Here is an 11106-nt window from a genome sequence, read left to right on the forward strand (position 1 = left end):
TTGCCACAGTAAATAGATGAAACCCACTAGCATGAGTAGGAGTTGTTTGAGCCCTGATGTGCCTACTCATTCATGTTTTGTTGTCATGCCTGCTACTGCTTAGAGTTGAGTTAGGTCTGATTCATCGGGGATGAATCGGAGGTGTGTAAACATGTCCTACTGTTGACAGCTAAGTGTGTGAACACAATTTGGAAAAGGTAGCGGTGAGAGGCCATGTAGGAGTACATGGTGGGTTGTCTCATTGAAGCCGTCCTCGGGAACTGAGTTCTGTGTTTGTGATCCTTGAAACAGTTACTACCACGCATTGGGCCCGAAATCAATGGACCCTCTCGGCTTCTTAACCACTCTAGTCCTCTGTCCAATAGTTGCAACTAGTTTCTGGTGTTTATAGGGTATGTGTTGGCGGCCGTGCGTAGCGCTGACCCTAGGGGTGGGCTATGATGCGGTAGATACACCGTGGCCGAGCATGCCGGGCTCCCGTTTGGTGTCTCGGAACCCTGTACACATCGTTCGGGGCCGTATGTGCAAACCTCGTCCGGACTCCCTGCAGATGGAACCTGGATAGGCGATAAACCTGGAGTAGAGACTTGACTGTTTAGGTAGGCCGTGGCCGACACCCTCATTGGGCTTCCGCTTGAAGGTTGCCGAGTACATGTCGTGTAAACGACGGTAAGTGGTGAGAGCGTGTGTGAAGAAGTACACCCCTGCAGGGTTAACATCATCTATTCGAATAGCCGTGTCCGCGGTAATGGACTTCTGGGTTGCCTATAACAGTTCATAGACAAGTGAAAGTGGATACTCTAAAACTCGCAAGATAAGTGTGAGTGCTATGGATGGCGTTCTCGTAGGGAGACGAGAACGGATCCATAGTGGTGTATTGATATGGTGAATATGTGGACTCGTGTGCGCCACCTCAAAAGAGTTACTTGCAGTCATAGTTCAGGATAGCCACCGAGTCAAAGCTGGCTTGCTGCAGTTAAACTCCACTCCCCTTTCTTGATACTGATGCATATGTAGCTAGTTCTGATGTAAGTCTTTCTGGATACATTTGTACTCACGTTTGCTTAATTTATGTTTTTGCAAAGAGATTTCACTCTCGCTAGCAGTTCCATGTGGACTTCGACGTTTAGCTTGATACCTCAGCTACGATCTTGTGCCCTCGGCAGGATCTTGTAGATAGTCAGGCTTCTCAGCCTTTTTCATTTGTACATGTCTGTACGCAGACATGTTAAGCTTCCGCATGTGCTTTGACTTGTATGCTCTGAATGATGGGTCATGAGACCCATGTTTGTTTTATCTCGCTCCTCCGAGCCTAATGAATAATACTTGAGTCGTAGAGTTATGTTGTGATGCCATGTTGTATTTACACATATCGAGCATATTGTGTGTATGATTGAAATGCTTGGTATGTGTGGGATCCGACAATCTAGTTGTTTATCCTTGGCAGCCTCTCTTATGGGGAAATGTAGTCTAGTGCTTCCATGAGCCATAGTTGTCCGCTACAGCTCGGTTCACCGGAGTCCTGCTAGCCCAGCACTACTGCTCCGGAACACTTGACTGGCCGGCATGTGATTCACTTCGTTCCTGTGTCTGTCCCTTCGGGGAAATGTCACGCTGTGACATCCGGAGTCCTGCCTAGCCTGCTACAGCCCGGGTTCCCTGGAGTCCTGTTAGCCCAGTGCTATAGCCCGGATTCACTCGCTGATGACCGACATGCTCGATGTGATTCATGTATGCCTGTCCCCATAAGACTGTGCCGCTTTGGGTTCACGACTAGCCATGTCGCCCCGGGTTCTCTGTCATATGGATGCTAGCGACACTATCATATACGTGAGCCAAAAGGCGCAAACGGTCCCGGGCCATGGTAAGGAGACACCCGTGGGGATACCGTGTGTGAGGCCGCAATGTGATATGAGGTGTTACCGGCTAGATCGATGTGACTTGGAATCGGGGTCCTGTCAGGGCGCGCCCAGGGGGGCAGGCGCGCCACCCTTCCTCGTGACACCCTCGGGTACCGTCTCGCGTGGATTTTTCTTCCGGAATTTTCCAAATATTCCAAAAAGTATCTCCGTCCTTTTTTATCCCGTTTGGACTCCGTTTGATATGGATATTCTTCGAAACCAAAAACATGCAACAGACAGGAACTGGCACTAGGCACTGGATCAATATGTTAGTCCCAAAAATAGTATAAAAAGTTGCCAAAAGTATATGAAAGTTGTAGAATATTGGCATGGAACAATCAAAAATTATAGATACAACGGAGACGTGTCAAGAAGCTGCTGCGGAGCCATAACGCCGCCGAGCACACAACGCTGCGGAGCCATAACGCTGCCGAGCCATAGCTGCTCCAAAGGGCGTAAACATCTGGATCAGGCGCCTCGTGGACATCGCCGGGAGGATCTTCGCGAAGCTGGCCGTCATGGGAATGCCGGATGTCAGGCACTCCCAGGAGCCGAACGTGAGCCCCAATGCCAACCTGACCCTGTTCTTTGAGGGCACCCTCGATGCCCTGAAGCAGCTCTACGCCAATCGAGCAGTTTATCTCACGAATGAGTCCTGGAGGCTCTGCCGGGGTGCCCTGACCAAGGTGATCACCAAGGTGGCGTTCTGTAACCCCACTGCCGACTTCGCCAACGTGCTGGGGAGCTTGCCGAAGGGTACGGACATCGCGGCGCTCGAAGAGCGTATCGAGCCCATCATCAGCTGCGTCGACGGCGTCAAGAGGGTGGAGGGCCAGCGCCGGGACTAGGCACCCCGTTTCCCATCGCCCATGTTAGTTCATGACCATGAAAATTTTACCTTAAATTAGAACCGCAACAACTATTGATGTAACATAACCCTGCAGTACTTTGAAATGAAGCATGCTATCATCCTGTTCCATCTTTTCTTGTATGTACACACCCTACGCCTAGTTGCATAGGTTTGTCGGCACGTAAACTCATGCTAAGGCGCTTTGAAGGACGGATCCTTAGCAGCCGGCTGGGGGGCGCTTGCTGCCGGGCAAGCCTCCCTGCCGTTCTCAACGCAGTCGCTCAAACTGTTGAGCAGACTCGAAACAAAATGAGGGCATTGCCAATACCGGAAGGGTTCCATCGCGTACAGGTTTTCCATACAAGGGGAAAGATTTTCGAGGAGAATAACCTTATATTAATAAGGAATCGCTCAAGGTTTTGCGTGACTTAGCCTTTCCGTTGCCACGCGGATGGCTGTTGCGGCTTTGGACATCATCGCCTCGCTTGGCTGACAGCGTGACAGCAAGGCTGATCGACATAGCCTTCTTCTCTCGAGCCATCGCGATGAAGGAGTCGATGAGGTGACTTCAAAACTGGATTTCACAGCTTGCGCCCCCGACCTGGCGCGCCAAAGATGTCGGGGTTAACGATGCCTATGGGATCACGGGGAATCCCTACCGCGGTTGACGGGGCGCAGGGCTATGGAAAGAGCGGGTTTAGAAGATCAACGCGGGGGGAATTTTATCCAGGTTTGGGCCGCAAACGATGCGTAATTATCTAATACTGCTTTGGTGTATATTCGGTGTTCTTCAGTTCTTGAACTAGCTGTGGTGCATGCCTATCCCAAAAAGTCTTAATCCTTCCTCAGTACGCCTCGGGCCTCCTTTTATATGTCAAAGGGGCTACCACAGCGGTGCACATGAGGTGGAAAATGTCTACGGTGTACGAGTCTATATCCAGGAACCGTAGGACAAACGCATTTAATGCGCTGCCGACGTGCCCTCTTACTTTATCGGGTACAGCATGGAAGCTCGACTCGTCTGTCACCGCCTCGCCTCGCTTCAACGCACGTCCAAGCTGACTAGGCATGCAGCGCCATGCTGGCTGGCTGCTGCGCTGGTGCGGTGGCAGGGTCCTCTCAAAGATTTGCATGACACCACACAGGTGCTTGCCTGGTTGGCCTAGAAGCCGCATGCTGGCACGTAGGTGCGTGCCTGGTTGGCAGGCTGGCTGCTGCGTCGGAACGGCCATGGGGAAGCGAAACCTGGGTAAGTGTGGGCCTGGTTGTCGCCCTGCAGATATCCCCAGCAAGGATCTTGCCGAGGTCTTGTGGGCGTTCGCAGCAAGGATCTTGGCGGGGGCCTTCGTCTTCTGGTTCTTGTCTAGTCTTGCAGGCATCTGTTCATCACAAAGATCTGCATTCTACCATATAGGCGCTCCCTGAGCCTTGGTCTTGACGTTGTCGATAGCGTCATAATTCTTAGGCTTAAAGGTGGCGGTCTCGATGGTGTTGGGCAAGTTGCCCCGGCAAGGCTCGTGCCGGGGCAGCGTAGGTCGTCCCTGGCAAGGCTCTTGCCGAGGGAAGCCCATCTTGTCCCATTGCTCTTCGCGCCTCTCGCTTCAGCGCTGCTCGGGTAGTCTTGTATCTTCGCTTCCTCTATCCCGCCAAGCGTGTTTGCAGGTGTGGCTCCTACTGCCCGTGCACAAGTAAAGGGGTACAGAAGGCCCCTACTTTCGTACGCCGACAAATAAATCATGGAGTGGATGGCCTCAGTTCATTGATATTCATGAGGACATGAAGAGGTCGTGAAGTTATATTTAGATTGAGTTAGGATTTGTTTTCATTCAAAATAGACGTGGAGTTATAGATAGACTTAGTTAGGAAAATTTCTACTTTTTTTATGGAATAGTTAGGAGATTTTATACTTGTATTTTTATGAATGTGAAAGAAGTATGGACCTTTGGAGAAGTTTTTTTGCCTGGATTTATAGGTTAATCTACACCGTAATAACTCGGTCCTACTAGATAAAATGGCTCAAAATTTTTGATTAACGTGTGATTTTATTTCGATTCTGTAATTTGTAAATGTATAGATATAGATTAATTAATGTTAGATGAATTAGATTTTTATACTTTTGTCAAAATGTTAGATGAATTAGCTATATATATATATTAATGTTAGACGAATGAGCTAGCTAGATATCATATGTCGAAGTTTGAATTTTGACATATGCAATGATATTTGATCGGCATATGTCAAAGTTTGACTTTTGACATAGCTTTATAAAGAATGCCTCCATTATGGATGTGCACAAGTTGATCCAACTTTTTTCTCATCTCATATACATATATATTCTTCTATATTCACGTTGTCTTTCAAAGTATTGAATAAATCCATGGCTTCATCATTAGTCGAAAGTACCAGGGGGATGATGGTACGAAGCTCTTTAAAGTTGTTTTGGAACCGAGTTTCGGATAGAATAATTCGCTTTACAAGTTTCTTCAAAGGCCTTCCAAATAGCTATATTCGGAAGACTCTTGCTGAACTTCGTACCAAAAAGCCAATTCTCCTATCCGGGACTCTGTTCCAAAACCATTTTGGAGAGCCTCGTACCATTATGCGGCTGTTACTTTCGGCTAGTGATGAAGCCATGGTTTTCTTGAATCCTTTGACAATACACAACGTGACATATAGAAGGGTAGATGAGATCAGGAAAAATATGGACTATTTTCTGCACATCCAGAATGGCGCCATTTTGTTAAATCCCTTAAAGGTTAAGAGCATCCGTTATGTTACATTTGCATATAGAATTTGTATATAACAAACCACAATCCAATCATTTAAAAATGTAACATTTGCATATAGAATTTGCTTTCGATGTCAATGATGCCCGGCCCGCATCCTCGTCGTCGACCCGTCCATGACGACGTCCGGCTTCAGAGGAGCCATGTCCGGTACTGGGCTCTGTCGGGATGGCACTGGGAGGTGCTACCTTCAGGGTGTGCTACTTGGTGAGGAACCTGACCCCGGGTCCTGTCGTCGACCTGGAGCCCCTTTGGTGGCGTTCGCGTGGGCCACTTTCGGTGTGGAGGGAGCCGGCCCCGCTGGAGGTGGTACGTCGCCGTTTCAGGGAGGAGGACGAGCACGTCCGTCGCTACATGGCTGCATTGGACGTCAGGTTCTCCAATACCTGGTAGGTTGTTCGGGGATCTCACCCGAGTTATGATCGTGTGATGGTTCCTTCTCTTTGGGTGTCCACCGCCCACACCTCAGGAAACGCGAGTGAACTAGATTATTAGCTAGCTAGTGATGTATTCTATAATATTCGAGACGGTGTATTCGAGATTATATATATTATTCAATAATATTCTAGACGATGTATTCGAGATTATATATATTATTCAAGACGATGTATTCGAGATTATATATATTACTCAAAAATTGCCCGTGCGTTGCAACGGGAGAAAATAGCATCCCTACATTATCCCTCCTTCAACTAAAGTAACATAGCTTGCAAGGCACGAGAATCAGGTTGTGCAGATGTGGTAGACATGAAACATTTTTTTTTTGAATTCTCTCGTGCGGAAGTTCGTCGGCTTGTTTTCGAGCGCCCTCATATTGAGTTGGTGCCTAGGTGATGTAATCTTTAATGGGCTCTAGTTAACATGGAAACCGTTGAAGAGGAGGTAAACATGTGCCACAAAGAGATATTTATTTTTCAACAGAGAAATTGATAGTATTTTCATGGCTTGATTTTCTAAGGCGCAACTGTGAAATATTCTTTTACCGAGCAGTCTCGTGTTGTTGATGGACCCTACCCAATTTAGGCAGATGAATCATCCACCTTGTCTTGACCTAGACCTATACATAGTTTGTTCCATGACCAGTAAAATAGTAAGTTACTAACCAGTCAAGCTTTCAAATTGGACAAGACAAAACCATGTGTGGAGGCAAATTAGGCCTTTAGTTTCTGCTATCTCCATGATGCTCTCTGATTGTGCACACATCCATCCTATAACATCAACAATCAGAACCAAGTAGTTGTTTGAGATTATCAACATTGACATGCATAACCAACAAACCAAGGTACATCAAACTATGTTGTGTTCAATTTTGGCCAAGTTTACACATGTACACATTTCTAGGACAAATCGATCCAGTCTTGCTTTCCTATAAGATTTGCATGCAGATCAAGCTGGTATATGCAGAACCTAGCTTGTGTACCTAGCTATAGGAAACTTAATGAGCTTGAGCTTTGCACAGCAACACACATGCACACACCGAGGAGGAAACTGAAAAGCGTACAAACGAGTCGTTCTTCATTGTATTTGGTTAGGATCCAAGCAGGGCCGGATAGCGGCCGCCCTCCATGCCAATTACAGGAAGGCCCTCCACACAAATACACTCGGGTGCCTTAGAAAAACTCTCCTTTAATTAGGGGGTTTCTTGGCTTTTTCTTCAACAATCACCAATTAGCAATTTCACCTAATCTCCTTTAATACTTGTTTTCTTAAACGCCCTCTTTTAAATTTATGCAGCAAGCATGGCATTATGAATCTCATTAATTTCTCACAAGTTAATTAGCCCGAATTTCGTCTAATTAGTCCACATAGGACGCACCGCATCATATTTTTTCCTTCCTTCCAGTATAATTAGCGCCGACGTAGTATGGATATTCCTTACTTCCTATTTTAATTGGCCCACCATATTTCTTCCTTCCTTCTTTCTTCATTTCCTTTTAATTAGCCCACATAGTATGGATGCATATATCTTTCCTTCCTTGGACTCATTTTCATTCCTTCCTTAGCCGACTTATCAAGCTGGTTGATAAAGTGTAACTCTAAGACGTATATATGTTGGTGCTTTCAGTTGTAAGGAGGCGAGGTGGTACTATTGAATAAGAAAAGTAAACGTCTTGAGTACAAATGAGCTCATATTGCTTAGTTGGTAGGTGTGTATGGTATGGGTTGAGAGATCGCGAGTTCAATTCCTGACGCAAGTAATTGTCCTTTTTTGCCAAACTATCTGACCAGGCCCACCTTGGCCCATGCGGGGATGCACAAAATAAGCTATGTGCGGCCCATGCGGGGAATTTTGGTTGAGACGGACGGACGGAACGAAGACCAACAAAAATTAGGGAGTAACCAATTAGTACCACCTCGCGTATATATTTTATATTTATAAACTGAAAGCGTAAATTCACGAAAAGAAGCGTATTATGACGGTGAACCCACGGAGTCAATCCGTGCTTTATTATTATAAAATAATTAATGTACTGTGTGTTGCACCGGGCGAAAAAAGGGGCACCACCTACTTTATGTGTCATTGTGCATCATTTTTTTATATCCAGTTTTAATAAATTTCGATGAAAAGTTGAATGTGAAAATTTCCTAATTTTTAATAAAAGTTGACACTTACATAAAAATTGGAAAACTTTCTGAAGAAGAGTTAACGGTCTTTATGAAATTGGAACATTTCTCTGAAAAAGAACATTTTTTAATAGATGTTTTTCTTAAAAGAACGTTCTTCAGGAATAGGAATGTTTTGTTTTTTGAGGGGTAAGAACATTTCTCTCAAAAATATATATTTCAGAATGTTTTGTTTTTTGAAAAAATAAATTTTATTTGCAATTTTTCTTTGCACTATTTGGGCTTGGCCCAAACATACGGAGTTGGCCTACATAAACAAGAAGACACACCATCGTTGCTAGACGAACTGCACACACTATCTCTATTCACGTTCCCCGTTTCACTATCCCTAGTAAATGTTGCCGCCAGCCGCCGTATCGCGCGCTGCTCTCCACCAGCATAGATCGCCGTTTTCTTCTGTGGCGAATCCCCGGCGACGCCTTGCCATGTTGCCTCGTTGTTCTAGATCGACACCGTCTGTTCGGGTCTCTGGTTTGGCGTCGACCTGGACGAGGTTCTGCCTCTTTGTGTGATGCAATGGTCGGCGTGGATCGAGCAAAAAATACTTGTGCGTTGCAACGATTAAACAAATCCTTACACACATTTAGCACTATATTGTGCTATCACTTCTCTTTTTCATCATCGGGGGCCATGTTGTCCACCCATTCACAACAAACGTGATCAAGCTCAACCGTCCATGTCGTCTAGAGTCGAAACAATGGTCCATCTTCAACTCCGACACCACGCACACACGTCATCCAACACAATACGGCGTAGCCGAACCGGAGCAAGTCCACACCAACCCAGAGGCATCGCCAGAGAAGTACATCGCCTTGGGCATGGTGGTCATCGAGGCATTCTTGCCGTCCGAGCACACTGGCCCAGATCAATTCTGTCGGCGAGAATTCTCATAACTAAAATCAATAGAAAGGATAGCTGGATGAATTGTTTTGTAGGAAATCAAACACGCTTCAACCAGAAAAGATAGGTCAGCTAATAGCTAGCTTTGTGGTACATTGCAACTTGCAAGCTATCGTACTGAAAAACTGAATATATTCTGATATCTGCATCCACGGGGGAGATAAAACTTGCTAACCAGCACAACACATCATTTTTTATGACTAAAGGGCCAGCAACCGAGGAGGAACAATCTTGTTTGTGCTTAATGATGGTTCCTGAACTTCATGGAGCAAATTGACGAGGTGTTGATTGCTGGATTTGGTCTAAAGAGGCACGCCGTGGGAGATATCCCTGGTGTCCAGGTTCAAGGTTGTCTTGGTATCTGGTGTCAGGTTCAGGCAACCATCATTAGGCACAAACAAGATTGTTCCTCCTCAGTTGTTTGCTTTCTCTTAACAGTTGTCAGCAATCTTTGCCATGTGGTTGGTGTTGCAGCACATGCCTAGACGCAGGGTGTGAAGCACCTCCCTGTCTGGATGCTCCTGGACAGAATGAATGGTAAACATAGTTTACGCTGCAAATAAGACTAAACAAGAATCAAACAATATTTTCTCATGTTGATGAAGCGCTAAGGGATATAAATTCTGGGCACCATAATTTCTTTCCTTATTTGATTTACCATTCATCTTAAAACATGATAAATTTGACGTTATAGTAAAAATAAAGCATAGTACAAATTGCAAACTTTTAATGGGAAGAAAAATAAAAAAGTTTCTTCAGTTTTTGGACAACTTTCTCACATTTCCTCTGGACCTTGCTATCTAATATTTTATTTCAAGTACAATTCAGACACATGAAACATCATGCAGTTCATTCACAAATTTTACTTCAGAAATTATTTGAAAATAAAATGTGCCTCGGCTGATGCAAAAAGTGAAATGTATGAAAATATAACTTCATAGATTATAGTGTCAATATAAAAATTACATCCCAATAACTTTTTAAAACACATAACAGTACCAGAAAAATCAGATCGTTCCTTCTAGGAAGGTGATATTCGTGCCCTTCTTCCGCCCCAGCTTCACATCGACCGTCGAGATCTCCTCCACCGTGATCGTCTTTCTACACATAGCCGCCATGAGCAAGTAGCGTTTAGTGTTTATTTTAGCAACCAAAATCAGTTTCTTATTTTATTAAAGACATGCATCAAAATTGACAGTAAATAATCCAGAGACCGAGCAGGCTAAAATAAGAACCGTCCAAATCAATAAGACATGGCTGAACTATTTGATTGAAGTAACAAAGATATTGCAGTGCAAATAATCTAGCTTTAGAATAGATAATGAACGATGGTGACTGCCGCTGCAGTCTACTAAAGAAATCAAACAGACCCAACCGGTCAACTACAAATTTCGCAGGATTAATCTCTGGAACATATGTACCTCATACTGAGGTTAAATAATTCAGAATGATTGAGTGAGCTAAAATCTGAAGACGGCTTAAGATTATTGAAAACTGCCCAAATCAATAATACAACTAAATTGTCAGATGGAACCAAAAGGAAATTGTATTTGTCAAGTTTAATCTGGACCAACTAAGATAGTCTTCAATATTCAAGAATGTATCGGATCTTGATTCTTAATCAGCGATAACAAATGACCACATGCATACAACAGAGGGAAGGAGAAGATACTCACAGGGAAGGAGAAGATACTCACATGTGTACCCACTTGAATTTCCTGCAAGTAAGAAAGGGTAGGGAACAGAATTACTGCAGAAGGATTCAAATGGATGAACTGAGCGGTTAAATCTTCCTGGTTATTGTCAATCACAACCAGGGCCGGCCCTGTGTTTTGGGAGGCCCTAGGCGAACTCGACGACATGGGCCCTCTAAGTCCTAAGACCATATATATATATATATATATATATATATATATATATATATATATATATATATATATATATATATATATATATATATATATATATATATATATATCTGTGGGTGTGTGTTTGCATGATACATATATATAACTTCATTTGCATAATACTAAAAGTAAACTTT

The 11106-nt window shown here is 44.4% G+C and overlaps 1 long non-coding RNA gene across 1 annotated transcript; it reads right to left on the reverse strand.

Moving 5' to 3' along the window:
- Window positions 1-9432: 9432 nt before the first annotated feature.
- On the reverse strand, window positions 9433-10876 carry LOC125523547 (uncharacterized). Its single transcript, XR_007290287.2, has 3 exons — window positions 10760-10876; window positions 10062-10163; window positions 9433-9615 (listed from the first exon to the last, which is right to left on the reverse strand). It is a non-coding gene; the product is annotated as an uncharacterized LOC125523547 (long non-coding RNA).
- Between the last annotated feature and the right edge of the window lie 230 nt (window positions 10877-11106).

The sequence above is a fragment of the Triticum urartu genome, chromosome 7A (genome assembly GCF_056163025.1).
Source record: "Triticum urartu cultivar PI428250 chromosome 7A, HENAU_Tu73, whole genome shotgun sequence".
Classification (NCBI taxonomy): Eukaryota; Viridiplantae; Streptophyta; class Magnoliopsida; order Poales; family Poaceae; genus Triticum; species Triticum urartu.